Source organism: Trichechus manatus, unplaced genomic scaffold (assembly GCF_000243295.1).
Source record: "Trichechus manatus latirostris isolate Lorelei unplaced genomic scaffold, TriManLat1.0 scaffold00034, whole genome shotgun sequence".
NCBI classification, from domain to species: domain Eukaryota; kingdom Metazoa; phylum Chordata; class Mammalia; order Sirenia; family Trichechidae; genus Trichechus; species Trichechus manatus.
The window spans coordinates 9,682,374-9,696,997 of NW_004443970.1; positions in this window are offsets into that span (position 1 = coordinate 9,682,374).

Here is a 14,624-nt window from a genome sequence, read left to right on the forward strand (position 1 = left end):
GGCTTGCTTAAAAAAACAGAAATTTACTCTCATAGTTTAGGAGGCTATAAGTCTGAATTCAGGGTGCCAGCTGCAGGGGAAGGCTTTCAGTCTGTCCACTCCGGGTGAAGATCCTTGTCATCAGTCTTCATCTGGTCTAGAAGCTTCTCAGGCAGAGATCCTGGGTCCAAAGGACATGCTTCTCACCTGGGTCTTCTTTCTTGGTGATAGAAGGTCTCTCTCCTGTCTGCTCACTTCTCTCTTTTATATCTCAAAAGAGATTAACCCAAAATACCACCTAATCCTGTAGATTGTGTCCTGCCTCATTAACATAACTGCCTCTAATCCTGCCTCATTAACGTTGTAGAGGTTAGGATTTACAATACATAAGATATCACATTAGATCACAAAATGGGGGACAACCACACAATACTGGGAATCATGGTCTGGCCAAGTTGACACACATTTTGAGGAGACATAATTTGATCCATAACACCTGGTTTGATATCTGGGTGATGCTGTCCTGTGTCCTAGACTCCGGTTGTTGTCTGATGTTGTTGATTCTCTAACCGAAGCACTTCCTTTAATATTTCTTGTAAGTTTTGTTTGGTTTTTATGAATTCCTTTAATTTCTGTTTAGCTGGAAATGTCCTAATTTTGCCATCGTATTTGAGAGAGTTTTGCAGGACATATTATTCTTGGTTGGCAGTTTTTTTTAAATTGTGTTTTAGGTGAAAGTTTACAGCTCAAGTTAATTTCTCATACAAAAATTTATACACATATTGTTACGTGACACTAGTTGCAATCCCTATAATGTGACACTGCACTCCCCCTTTCCACGCCAGGTTTCCCGTGTCCCTCCAACCAGCTCCTGTCCCTTCCTGCCTTCTCATCTTGCTTCCAGACAGGAGCCACCCATTTGGTCTCTTGTATCTGCTTGAACTAAGAAGCACACTCTTTACGAGTACTATTTTATGTTTATAGTCTAGTCTAATCTTTGTTTGAAGAGTGGGCGGCAATGATTTTAGTTCTCGGTTAACAGAGAGTCCAGGGGCCATGGCTTCGAGTGTTCCTCCAGTCTCAGTCAGACCATTAAGTCTGGTCTTTTTAAGTGAATTTGAGTTCTGCTCCACACTTTTCTCCTGCTCCATCAGGGACTGTTTGTTGTATTCACTGTCAGGGCAGTAATTGGTGGTAGCTGGGCACCATCTAGTTCTTCTGGTCTCAGGTTGATGAAGTCTCCGGTTTATGTGGCCCTTTTGTCTCTTGGGCTAATATTTTCCTTGTGTCTTTTGTGTTCTTCATTCTCCTTTGTTCCAAGTGGGTTGGGACGAATTGATGCATCTTAGATGGCTGCTGGCAAGCTTTTAAGACCACAGATGCCACTCATCAAAGTGGGATGCAGAATATTTTCTTAATAAACTTTGTTATGCCAATTGACCTAGATGTCCCATGAAACCATGGTCCCCAGACACCAGCCCCAGCTACTCTGTCCCTCAAAGTGTTTGGTTGTGTTCAGGAAACTTCTTAGCTTTTGGTTTAGTCCAGTTGTGTTGACATCCCCTGTATAGTGTGTGGTCCTTCCCTTCACCTAGGATGATTCTTGTCTACTATCTAGTTAGTGAATTCTCCTCTCCCTCACTCCCCACCCTCGTAACCATCAAAGAGTGTTCTCTTCTGTGTTTAAACTGTTTCTTGAGTTCTTATAATAGTGGTCTCATACAATATTTGTCCTTTTGCAACTGACTAATTTCACTCAGCATAATGCCTTCCAGATTCATTCATGTTGTGAGATGTTTCGTGGATTCATCATGGGTCATTATCATTGCATAGTATTCCCTCGTGTGTATGTACCATAATTTGTTTACCCATTCGTCCGTTGATGGGCACCTAGGTTGTTTCCATCTTTTTGCTATTGTGAACAGTGCTGCAATGCACATGGATGTGCATATGTCTATTCATGTGACGACTCTTATTTCTCTAGGATATATTCCAAGAAGTGGGATTGCTGGATCATATGGCACTTCTATTTCTAGTTTTTTAAGGAAGTGCCAAATCGATTTCCAAAGTGGATGTACCATTTTACACTCCCACCAGTAGTGCATAAGTGTTCCAGTCTCTCTACAACCTCTCCAACATTTATTATTTTGTGTTTTTTGGATAGTGCTAGCCTTATTGGGGTGAGATGGTATCTCACTGTAGTGTTAATTTGCATTTCTCTAATGGCTAATGATTGTGAGCATTTCCTCATGTATCTGTTAGCTGCCTGAATGTCTTCTTTGGTGAAGTACCTGTTCATATCCTTTGCCCATTTTTAAATTGTGTTACTGATCTTTTTTGCTGTTATGGTGTTGTAGTATCTTGTAGATTTTAGAGATTAAACCCTTACCAGATATGTCATAGCCAAAATTTTTTTCCCAGTCTGTAGGTTGTCTTTTTACTCTTTCAGTGAAGTCTTTTGATGAGCATAAGTGTTTGATTTTTAGGAGTTCCCAGTTATCTACTTTCTCTTCTGGTCTTTGTGCATTGTTAGTTATGGTTTGTATTCTGTTTATGCCATGTATTAGGGCTCCTAGCATTGTCCCTATTTTTTCTTTCATGATCTTTATCATTTTAGATTTTATATTTAGGTCTTTGATCCATTTTGAGTTCATTTGTGTGCATGGTGTGAGATATGGGTCTTATTTCATTTTTTTTTGCAGATGGATATCCAGTTATGCCATCACCATTTGTTAAGGAGGCTGTCTTTTCCCCAATTAAGGGACTTTGGGCCTTTGTCAAATATCAGCTGTTCATAGGTGGATAAATTTATGTATGGGTTCTCAATTTTGTTCCATTGGTCTATGTATCTGTTGTTGTACTGGTACCAGGCTGTTTTGACTACTGTGGCGGTGTAATAGTTTCTAAAATCAGGAAGTGTGAGGCCTCCCACTTGGTTCTTCTTCTTCAGTAATGCTTTACTTATCAGGGTCTCCTCCTTTTCCATATGAAGTTGGTGATTTTTTTCTCCATCTCAATAAAAAATGTCATTGGAATTTAGATTGAGATTGCATTGTATCTGTAGATCGCTTTGGGTAGAATTGACATTTTCGCAATGTTGAGTCTTCCTATCCCTGAGCAAGGTATGTTTTTCCACTTATGTCAGTCTCTTTTGGTTTCTTGCAGTAGTGTCTTGTAGTTTTCATTGTATAGGTCTTTTACATCTCTGGTTAGATTTATTCCCAAGTATTTTATCTTCTTGGGGGCTACTGTAAATGGTATTGATTTGGTGATTTCCTCTTGGAAGTTCTCTTTGTTGGTGTAGAGGAATCCAACTGATTTTTGTATGTTTATCTTGTATCCTGGTACTTTGCTGAAATCTTCTATTAGTTCCAGGAGTTTTCTTGTGGATTCTTTGGGGTTTTCTCTGTATGAGATCATATTATCTGCAAATAGGGTTATTTTTACTTCTTCCTTACCAGTTTGGATGCCCTTTATTTCTTTTTCTTGACTTATTGCTCTGGCTAGGACCTGTAGCACAATGTTGAATAAGAGTGGTGGTAAAGGGCATTCTTGTCTGGTTCCCATTCTCAAGGGGATTGCTTTCAGACTCTCTCCATTTAAGATGATGTCGGCTGTTGGCTTTGTATAAATGCCTTTAATTATGTTGAGGAATTTCCCTTCTATTCCTATTTTCCTGAGAATTTTTATCATGAATGGGTGTTGGACTTTGTCAAATGTCTTTTCTGCATCAATTGATAAGATCATGTGGTTCTTATCTTTTGTTTTATTTATGTAATGGATTACATTGATTGTTTTTCTAATGCAGAACCATCCCTGCAACCTGGTATGATTCCCACTTGGTCAAGGTGAATTATTTTTTTGATATATTGTTGAATCCTATTGACTAGAATTTTGTTGAGGATTTTTGTGTCTATGTTCATGAGTGATATTGGTCTGTAATTTTCTTTTTTTGTGGTGTCTTTATCTGTTTTTGTATCAGGATTATGCTGGTTTCATGGAATGAGTTCGGGAGTATTCTATCCTTTTCTATGCTCTGAAATACCTTTATTAGAACCGTCGTTAACTCTTCTCTGAAAGTTTGGTTGAATTCTCCAGTGAAGCCATCAGGACCAGGGTTTTTTGTTGTTGTTGTTGGGAGTTTTTTCAATTACCTTTTCAATCTGTTCTTTTTTTATAGATTTATTTAGTTTTTCTACCTTGGTTTGTGTTAGTATAGGTAGGTAGTGTGTTGCTAGAAGTTTATTCATTTCCTCTACATTTTCAAATTTGTTGGAGTACAGTTTTTTCATAGTTTTCTGTTATGATTCTTTTAATTTTGGTTGGGTCCTTTGTGATATCACCTATCTCATTTCTTATACGGGTTATCTGCTTCCTGTCCTGTTTTTCTTTTGTCAGTTTGGCCAACGGTTTATTGATTTTGTTGATCTTTTCAATTAACCAGGTTTTGGTCTTGTTGACTCTTTCAGTAGTTTTTCTATTCTCTATTTCATTTTATTTCTGCCCTAATTTTTATTATTTCCTTTTTTTTGGTGCCCAAGGGCTTCTTTTGCTGCTCTCTTTCCATTTGTTCAAGTTGTAGGGTTAATGTTTTGATTTTGGCCCTTTCTTCTTTTTGGATGTGTACATTTATTGTTATAACTTGACCTCTGAGCACTGCTTTTGCTGTGTCCCAAAGGTTCTGGTAGAATGTGTTTTCATTCTCATTTGATTCTATGAATTTTTTTTATCTCATCCTTGATTTCTTCTATAATCCAACAGTTTTTGAGAAAGGTGTTGTTCAGTTTCCATGTATCTGATTTTCTTTTTCCTTACTTTTTCTCTTATTGATTTCTATTTTTATGGCTTTATGGTCAGAAAATATTCTTTGTAATATTTCAATGTTTTGGATTCTGCTTAGGCTTGCTTTGTGGCCTAATATATGGTCTATTCTGGAGAGTGTTCCATGTGCATTGGAAAATAAAGTATACTTGGTTGCTTTTGGGTGGAGTGTTCTATATATGTCTATGAGATCAAGTTGGTTGACTGTAACATTTAAATCTTCCGTGTCTTTATTGAGCTTCTTTCTGGATGTTCTATCCCTCACCGAAAGTGGTGTGTTGAAGTCTCTTACTATTATTGTGGAGCTATTTCTCTTTTCAATGCCGTTAGAGTTCATTTTATGTATTTTGGAGCCCTGTCATTGGGTGCATAAATACATAATACAGTTATGTCCTCCTGCTGTATTGACACTTTAATCGTTATATAGTGTTCTTCCTTATCCTTTGTGGTGGATTTTTCTTTAAAGTCTGTTTTGTCAGAGATTAATATTGCCACTCCTGCTCTTTTTTTACTGTTATCTGCTTGATATATTTTTTTCCACCTTTTGACTTTTAGTTTGTTTGTTTCTTTGAGTCTAAGTCGTGTCTCTTGTAGGCAGCATATAGATGTATCATGTTTTTTATCCATTCTACCACCCTCTGTCTTTTTATTGGTGCATTTAGTCCATTTACATTCAATGTAATTATTGATAGGTATGAGTTTAGTGCTGTCATTTTGTTTTGTTTTGTTTTTTTGTGGTTTTGACAGTTTCTTTGTTCCACTTAATTTTCTGTGCTGAGTCATTTTTCTTTATGTATTTTCTTTTCATCTTTTTCATTGTTGTTGCTTTTGTATTTTCTAAGTCTTTATGTTATTCTTCTTTTTAATTTTTGATGTGTAGGTTTGTTAGTTTCTTTTGTGGTTATCTTCAAATTTACCTCCATTTTTCTAAGTTTAAACCAATCTTTTATTTCTTGATATAGCCTTAACTTTCTCTCCATATGAAAGTTCTATGACTACACTGTTAAGTCCCTTTTTTTTTGTTTTAATGTTGTCATCTTTTACATATTGACATCTCTGTTTCCCTATTTTCAGTGTTTTAGCTTTGACTTATTTTTGTGGCTTCTCTATCTGGATTGATATCTGATTGTTTTGTCCTGTGTTCTAGTCTTGGGTTGTTATCTGATATTATTGATTCTCTAGCCAAAGGACTCGCTTTAGAATTTCTTGTAATTTTGGTTTGGTTTTTATAAATTCCCTTAACTTCTGTTTATCTGGAAATGCCCTAATTTCACCTTCATATTTGAGAGACAGCTTTGCTGGATATATAATTCTTGGCTGGCAATTTTTTCCTTCAAGGCTTTGTATATGTCATCCCACTGCCTTCTTTCCTGCATAGTTTCTGCTGAGTAGTCAGAGCTTAGTCTCATTGACTTTCCTTTGTACGTAACTTTTCATTTATCCCAAGCCGCTCTTAAAATTCTCTCTTTATCTTTTGTTTTGGCAAGTTTGATTATAATACGTCTTAGTGTTTTTCTTTAGGAATCTGCCCTGTGTGGGGTTCGATAGCTTCTTGGGTAGATATCTTCTCATCTTTCATGATATCAGGGAAGTTTTCTGCCAACAAATCTTCAACAATTTTCTGTATTTTCTGTTATCCCCCCTCCCCCCCCCACCTTCTGGTACTCCAATCACTCGTAAGTTATTTCTCTTGATAGAGTTCCACATAATTCTTACGGTTTCTTCATTTTTTTTTATCTGATTTTTCCTCATATAAGTTGTTGTCAAGTGCTTTATCTTCAATCTCACTAATTCTGACTTCCATTGTCTCAATTCTGCTCCTATGACTTTCTATTGAGTTGTTTAATTCTGAGATTTTGTTGTTAATCTTTGGATTTCTGTTTGCTGTCTCTCTATGGTTTCTTGCAGCCTGTTAAATTTGTCATTTGTGCTCTTCTGTTATCTTCTTAAGTTCCTCTATTGCTTTGTCTGTGTGTTCCTTGGCTTGTTCTGTGTTTTGCCTGATCTCCTTCCTGATATCTTGAAGAATTCTGTATATTAATCTTTTGTATTCTACCTCCAGTAATTCCAAGAAGTTCTCTTCCTCCCTAAAATTTGTTGATTCTTTGTTTTGGTCACTTGCTGAAGCCATCATGGTCTGCCTCTTTATGTGATTTGATATTGACTGTTGTCTCCAAGCCATCAGTAAGTTATTATATTTATTTTATGTTTGCTTACTGTGTCCTAGCTTCATGTTTTGTTTTGAATGTCCAAATAGGCTGGTCATGTGAGCTACTTTGATTATTGGCGTCTTTGAAGCTCTCATGTCTTGTCTCCAGATGGTTAGAGCTGCTACTAGGTACGTGAGCCCTGGAGTCTGTTTACTTTTCTTGTGTGGAGACACCTCACATGTCCAGGTCATTTGTCACTGAGTGTGTGGTGTAGGCTCTCACTTACAGTCCTGGACGGGCAGGGCTACGTAGGGGTAATTGGAGCAGGCACAGATATCTGGCTGCAGTAGGGTGTTATGTACTGAGCAAAGTAGGGGGCTGATAGCTGCCCCTGAGTGCCTAGGTGGAAGGTGTGTCCCTGTCCCCTAGAGCATGTAGGTAGGTGGGTTTTTCAGCTGGACTTTGGGCACCCAGTGCTGTTGGCTGTAAGGAATGGGAGGCACCACTTATTCTCTGACCCCCATCGCGGGTGGCTAAGTGGCTTGGGTGGAGCCACCAGTCCTCAGGCTCCTGATATGGGTAGGTGAGGACCTTGCTTAATGGGCAGGGCGGCATAAAATGTCACTAATCTGCCACTCCCCTCTTAGCTGTTGCATTTGAAAACAGGCTTCAGGTATATAGCCTGTTGTACTATGCTAATGAGGACCTACACTATTGAAAAGGACCCACACAGGTCTAGGCAGGATGAAAAGCATTTGAATTCCAGAGACCCCTTTTGCCTGTGCCTAGGCAAAGGGGCCGTGCCTGCCTTGGTTCCCAGCTTAGGGGAGCTGCTGGTTTCTTTATTCCTGTCTGTGTGTTTATTTCTTCCCTCCCCAAAGTTGAGAGACTGACTCGGGCCCATGAAGGGTCCCACTACTGGCCTAGGGGGCGCGGTAACTGCTGAACTCTACCAGACCAGGATCGGAGCAGAGTAGGAGCGGGTGGGTGAGGGGAAGAGAGACACTTCCCAGAGGGGGAAGGATTATTTTGATCCCATGTGGTAGGTTAGACACTTGTACTTAACTTTCACAGATCCTGCACTCCTTCCCCCGGCTCTGGAGGCTTGTGCAGACTCTCCGCCACTTGGTTTCTCTTGATGTGGAAAACTTGTCCTGAGCACTATGGCTTGCCTCAGCCCATGTGCACCAAACAATCCAGCCTGCAGGGTGCTGGCCAGATCAGATCTGGAAGTTTTGTTGCTTCTGAACTGTCTCTCCCTCCCCCTGCCACTCAGTCCAACTCCTAAACTTTGTCTTTGATGGTCAGGGTTCCTAGATTGTCATACATAATTGACTCACTTGTTTTTTCGGGTCTTTGTTGTAAGAGGGACCACAAGAAGTATCTGACTATTCCACCATCTTGTCCCTGACTCCTCCACCAGTTTTTTTCTTTCAAGGTTTTATACAGGCCATCCCATTGCCTTCTTGCCTACATAGTTTTTGCCAGGTAATCAGAGTTTAGTCTTACTGTTTCCCCTTTGTAAGTGACTTTTTATTTTTCTCTAGCTGCTGTCATGATTCTTTGTCTTTGGTTTTGGCTAGTGTAATTGTGATATGTAACTTTGATAACTTCCTTTTGGAGTCTACCCTATATGGGGTTTGTTGAGCTTCTTGGATAGTCAACTTTTTGTCTTTCATGATATTTGGGTGTTTTCTGCCTACAAATCTTCAACAATCTTCTCTGTGTTTTCCATTTTCTCCCCCTGTTCTGGAACTCCTATCATGTGTAAATTTTTGCTCTTGATTGTGTCCCACATAATTTTTAGGTTTTCTCCATTCTTTTCTCTGATTTTTCCTGAAACAAAGTGGCTTCCATGGATCTGTCTTTCATTGTTTCAAATTTGCTCCTAAAACCTTCTGTTGTGTTGTCTATTTCTGAAACATTGTTTATCTTTTAGATTTCTAATTGCTGTTTTTGTATGATTTCTAATTGTTTATTTATGTTGATTTTTTTTTCTTGTATTATTTTCCTGAATTCTTCTATTGCTTTGTCTGTGTTTTCCGTGATTTTGTCTATGTTTTCCTTGGTTTTGTCTGTGTTTTCCTTGATCTCTTTCCTAATCTCTTGGAGAGTCATTTGATTTCTTGACTACTACTTTCAAGGACATTGATTGTTAATGCAAGCAGAATGAAATTGTTGACAACAAAGTTTCTTCTCCTAAGAGGTAAGTACTATCATTATCATCAATTTTATAGATGAGAAGATGAAGCATTAAAGAGAGAATAGGCCTTTGCCAAGATCACAGAGCTGTAAAGTGGCAGAGCTAAGATTCAAATATTTGTCTTACTCCAAACCTGGATTTTCCACTCTTTCAGCATTGTCCTCATACCCACTGGTCAAATTCCCACCTCCGAGCCTGCCTGATTCAAGGGCCATTTTGAAGCATTTTCCAGACTTGGCCACCAATAAATGAAAATAATAGACACTGAGTAATAATAACTAACATTAATATACCATTTATTCTCTTCCAGGCACTTTTCTAGGTGCTTTACATATATTAATTGATTAAATATTCACAATCCTCTTATGAGGTAAGGTTAGAATCTTCCTTTTGCAAATGATGAGACGGGATAAATAATTTGTCAGCAAGTGGCAAAAAATAGATTCAGACCCAGGCAGTCTGCCTCTGAAGTTCATGCTCACAATCTTTGTGCTCTCATCTGTGATAGACCCTCTCTTACATATTCCCTCAGGGTCAGTGGTGGTTCAGTGGTAGAATTCTCACCTTCCATGTGGAGACCTGGATTCAATTCCTGGTCAATTCACTTCATGCTCAGCCACCACCCATCTGTCAGTGGAGGCTTGTGTGTTGCTATGATACTGAATAAGTTTCAATGGAGCTTCCAGACTAAGATAGACTAGGAAGAAAGGCTTGGCAATCTACTTCCAAAAATCAACCAATGAAAACCCTATGGATCACAATGATCCAATCCACAACCAATCATGGGGATGGTGCAAAATCACGTAGTATTTCTTTCTGTTGTGCTTGGTGTTGCCATGAGTCGGGTCAACTCTATAGCAGCTAACAAAACAAAAACAGCCTATTCCCTCTGCGCCTCGCAAGCTAAGTTATGCCAGCAATATCCCTTCCTCTGGCCATTGGGATGTACAGCCTCCTCTCTCACTTGCTACTTGGGGAATAACCAGTGTAGGCAAATGGTCCTGATATACAGACAGTGCACTCTGGCATGAGCCTGACTCTCTGAACCTTGGCGAGACCCATTTGCTCTGTCCCCCATCCTTCTGTTCACAACTGACCCTGTCCCCCCTCTGTGAACCTTCAGGTTCCTAAAGCAACCACCCACCTAAGGGCAAGAGCCCTGGGAATCCATGCCCTAATCTCTGACAACATCTTGGTGCCTGAGTGGTGCAAATGGTTAATGCACTTGGCTGCTGACCAGAAGGTTGGAAGTTTAAATCTACCCGGAATTGCTTGAAAGAAAGGGCTGGTGATCTACTTCTGAAAAATCAGCCATCGAAAACCCTGTACAGCACAGTTCTACTCTGACACACATGAGGTTGCCAGGAGTGGAGGCTGATTCAATGGCGACTAGTCAATTCGTTATTCTTCTGCCTACTGTCCTTTTCCCTCAGTTTGGGTCTTCCCTCCACAATTTACTGTTCTTGCAGGGAGTTGGTGCTCCCATCCGCCATGGAGGTTGACAGAGCCAGAGCTCCCATTTCCTAGCCTCAGTACAGCCAAGCGATGAGAGTTGTCTACAGAGCCCTCTCTTCCAGCGTTCTGAACCTTTAGTATTTGGCTTGTGTCTTATTGGAATGTGCACTAGCCCCTTGAGACCAGAAATCATGTCTTGTTTATGTCTTAACCCAGGACCTAGCACAGAATCTGGCTCATTATAAATGTTCTACTGATGTTAGTTGAATGCGTGAATACAACTGTAGGAGCTCAATATATTGTGATTACAGTGCATGAGGGAGACCTCGCCACCTCTCTACAGGTGATGATTTGGAAAGAAACAATTTGGAAGTTTCTTTCTGCTCCAGAAACTTGATATACATCTTGATATATATCTGCTTGGGCACATGGGGTGGGGCACATCGTGTGTGTGTGTGTGTGTGTGTGTGTGTGTGTGTGTGTGTGTGTGTAGTGGGGGAACTACATTGTCTGCCCGGCTTCGGTCAGAGCAGCTTCCTCTTTGTCTGTTTTACCTAAAGAAGTTTCTGAGTTTCTCAGTCAGGGTCCCAGCAAGAAGCAGATGCCCCTGCTTAATGGGGTAATTGAGGAGAGTTTAATGAAGAGGTTATTTGCAAAGGTCTGGGAAGAGTGAAAGGAAACCCATAACGTCATGAAGCTCTCTACGAAACAGCAGTTGCCACCTTTCTTAATTTCCTAGTGCTGCTGTAACAGATATTCACAAGCAGGTGGCTTTAAAGAACAGAAATTTGTTTTCTCACTGTTCGGGAGGGTAGAGGTCCAAACTCAGGGCATTCGCTATAGGGAAAGGCTTTCTCTCTTTCTGTTGGTTCTAGGGGAAGATCCTTGTCTCTTTTAGCGTATATAGCCCCCTGTTTCTAAGTGCCCTGTTGGTCTTCACGCGGCATCTTCCGCATTTGTGCTTTCTTGTCCCTGTGTCTATCTTTCTTCTTATAACTCACAAATGATTAAGTTTAGGACATACTCTACACTGATATGGTCTAATTAACTAACAAAGAAAACCCTATTCCCAAACAACAGGATTACATGCACAGCAGTGGCTTCACTAGGGTTGGTGTCACTCTTCGCCAACCATAGACCTCCTCCCATACCAGACCATACAGAATCCTTAGTAATGTTTTTTGTACTGTTACTCACAAATCATAATTCCCGTATATCACTCCTTTTCCTTTAATTACTACTGCGTTCTCAAAAAAGTTATTGATATACTAATTACCAAATACTAATTACCACAATGTTGTAGCTAAAACATCATAAAATTTGACTAAATCAGTGACTATAAAAACACTGGCAGCAAGAAAACAGCAGGGCATGCTTATAGCATATGCAGACGAAACCACATGATTCAAAACGACACTGTTACTGGGAAATAATGACAGCTCTGACCAGAGCACATTAGAAGGTTCAAAAAGTATTAGTATAGAGTTTTAGCCTTGTAGGATATTGATACATGTAAGCTTGGCTTCTGAAAAATGCTTTTGTTGTTACAATTAACTACAGGGGTATTTTTATAGATAGTCATTATATTGTCACCCCTTCTAACAGTGTTACCTGCTGCAGCCTGCACCCCCACACTTCCCTAGTGATACCACTGATCCACAGGTATGTTGTTGTTGTGTACCATGCAGTCGATTTCAACTTATATCGACCCTACATGACAGAGTAGAACTGCCCCATGGGGTTTCCTAGGCTGTAGTCAAGGCTGTAGATGGGGCATCAGGATTGAAGGAAGACTCATTAATAATCTGTGATATGCAGATGACACAACCTTGCTTGTTGAAAGTAAAGAGGACTTGAAGCACTTACTGATGAAGATCAAAGACCACAACCTTCAGTATGGATTACACATCAATGTAAAGAAAAAAAGGTCCTCACAACTGGACCAATAAGCAACATGATAAATGGAGAAAAGATTGAAGTTGTCAAGGATTTCATTTTACTTGGCTCCACAATCAACGCCCATGGAAGCAGCAGTCAAGAAATCAAAAGACACATTGCACTGGGCAAGTCTGCTTCAAAAGATATCTTTAAAGTATTGAAAAGCAACCATGTCACCTTGAAGACTAAGGTATGCCTGACCCAAGCCAACCAGTAGGCTGACAGGGGGAGCTGCCTCATACACATGCAAAAGCTGAATGATGAATAAGGAAGACGAAAGAAGAACTAACACCTTTGAATTGTGGTGTTGGAGAAGAATATTGAATATACCATGGACTGCCAAAAGAACGAACAAATCTGTCTTTAAAGAAGTACAACCAGAACCCTCCTTAGAAGAAAGAAGCAAGGAAGTACAACCAGAATGCTCCTTAGAAGCATGGATGGCGAGACATCTTATATGCTTTGGACATGTTATCAAGAGGGATCAGTCCCTGGAGAAGGACATCATGCTTGGTAAAGTACAGGGTCAGCGAAAAAGAGGAAGACCCTCAACAAGATGGATCGACACAGTGGCTGCAACAGTGGGCTCAAGCATAACAATTGTGAGGATGGCACAGGACCGGGCAGTGTTTGGTTTTGTTGTACATAGGGTTGCTATGAGTTGGAACCGACTCTACAGCACCTAACAATAACAACAAGTCTTTATAGGAGCAGATCGCCAGGTCTTTTCTCCCTTAGAGCTGCTGCGTGGGTTCTAACCTTTGACATTTTGGTTAGCAGCCGATTGCTTAACCATTGCGCCACCAGGGCTCCTTTTGATAGGTATAGCAGTTAGGATTCCAACACACAGTTTGTTGTTGTTGTTGCTGTTAGGTGCCATCGAGTCAAATCTGACTCATAGCGACCCTATGTGTTACAGAGCAGAACTGCCCCATAGGGTTTTCTTGTCTGTAATCTTTACAGAAACAGATCGCCAGGTCTTTCTCCCAGGGAGCTGCTGGGTAGGTTCAAATAGCCTAGCTTTTGGTTAGCAGCCGAACACTTAACCATTGCACCACCAGGGCTTCTACGTATATTTTAGGGAGATGCAACTTAACCTACAACACTACTCATGCTGGTAGGGACAGGTTTGGGGGAAAGATTATGGGGAAGAGAGAGAGAGAGGAAGGAGAAGAACATCAGACAAGAACCCAGCCCTTACCAACCAGTAGGCTGACAGGGAGGGAGCCAGCAGAATAAATGCCCTGATCTTCCTCTTCTCCCATCCTTCAATCTTCTGCTGCATCTCGCACGGTCAAACTGAGCGGGAGCCAGCAGACAAGTCCGATGATGGCGTCCTTAGTCCTCAGCATTTTGGGGCAGAAAGCAGGTGAAGAAGGCTGGAGTGTGGACCTGGGTGGGGGGGTTGGGCGGGGAAGGGGGCACACAGAATATCCAGCATCAGTAAGGTGACTTCAAGGAGCCCTGGTGGTGCCAACAGTTAAAAGCTTGGCTGCCAGCAGAAAGGTTGGTGGTTTGAAACCACCCAGTGGCTCTGGCAATCTGCTCCTATAGTGATTACAGCCAAGAAAACCCTGTGGGGCAGTTGTATTCTATAACACATGGGGTCACCTTGAGTCAGAAATCAACTCAATGGCACCTAACAACAGTAAGACGAATTTATTGATTAAAATGTTCCTTTCTTTAAAAATGGAGCTCTGGTAGCACATTGGTTCAGTGTTCTGCTGCTAACCGAAATGTCGGTGGTTCAAACCCACCATCTGCTCCAAGGGAGAAAGATGTGGCAATTTGCTTCTGTAAAGATTACAGCTTTGGAAACCCTATGGGGCAGTCTACTCTGTCCTTATAGGGTTGCTATAAGTCGGAATAAAAGATGGAAGGAATACACAGAGTCATTATACCAAAAAGAATTAGTCGACATTCAGCCATTTCAAGAGGTAGCATATAATCAGGAACCGATGGTACTGAAGGAAGAAGTCCAGGCTGAACTGAAGACATTGGCAAAAAACAAGCCTCCAGGAATTGACGGAACACCAACTGAGAAGTTTCAACAAACAGATGCAGCACTGGAAGCGCTC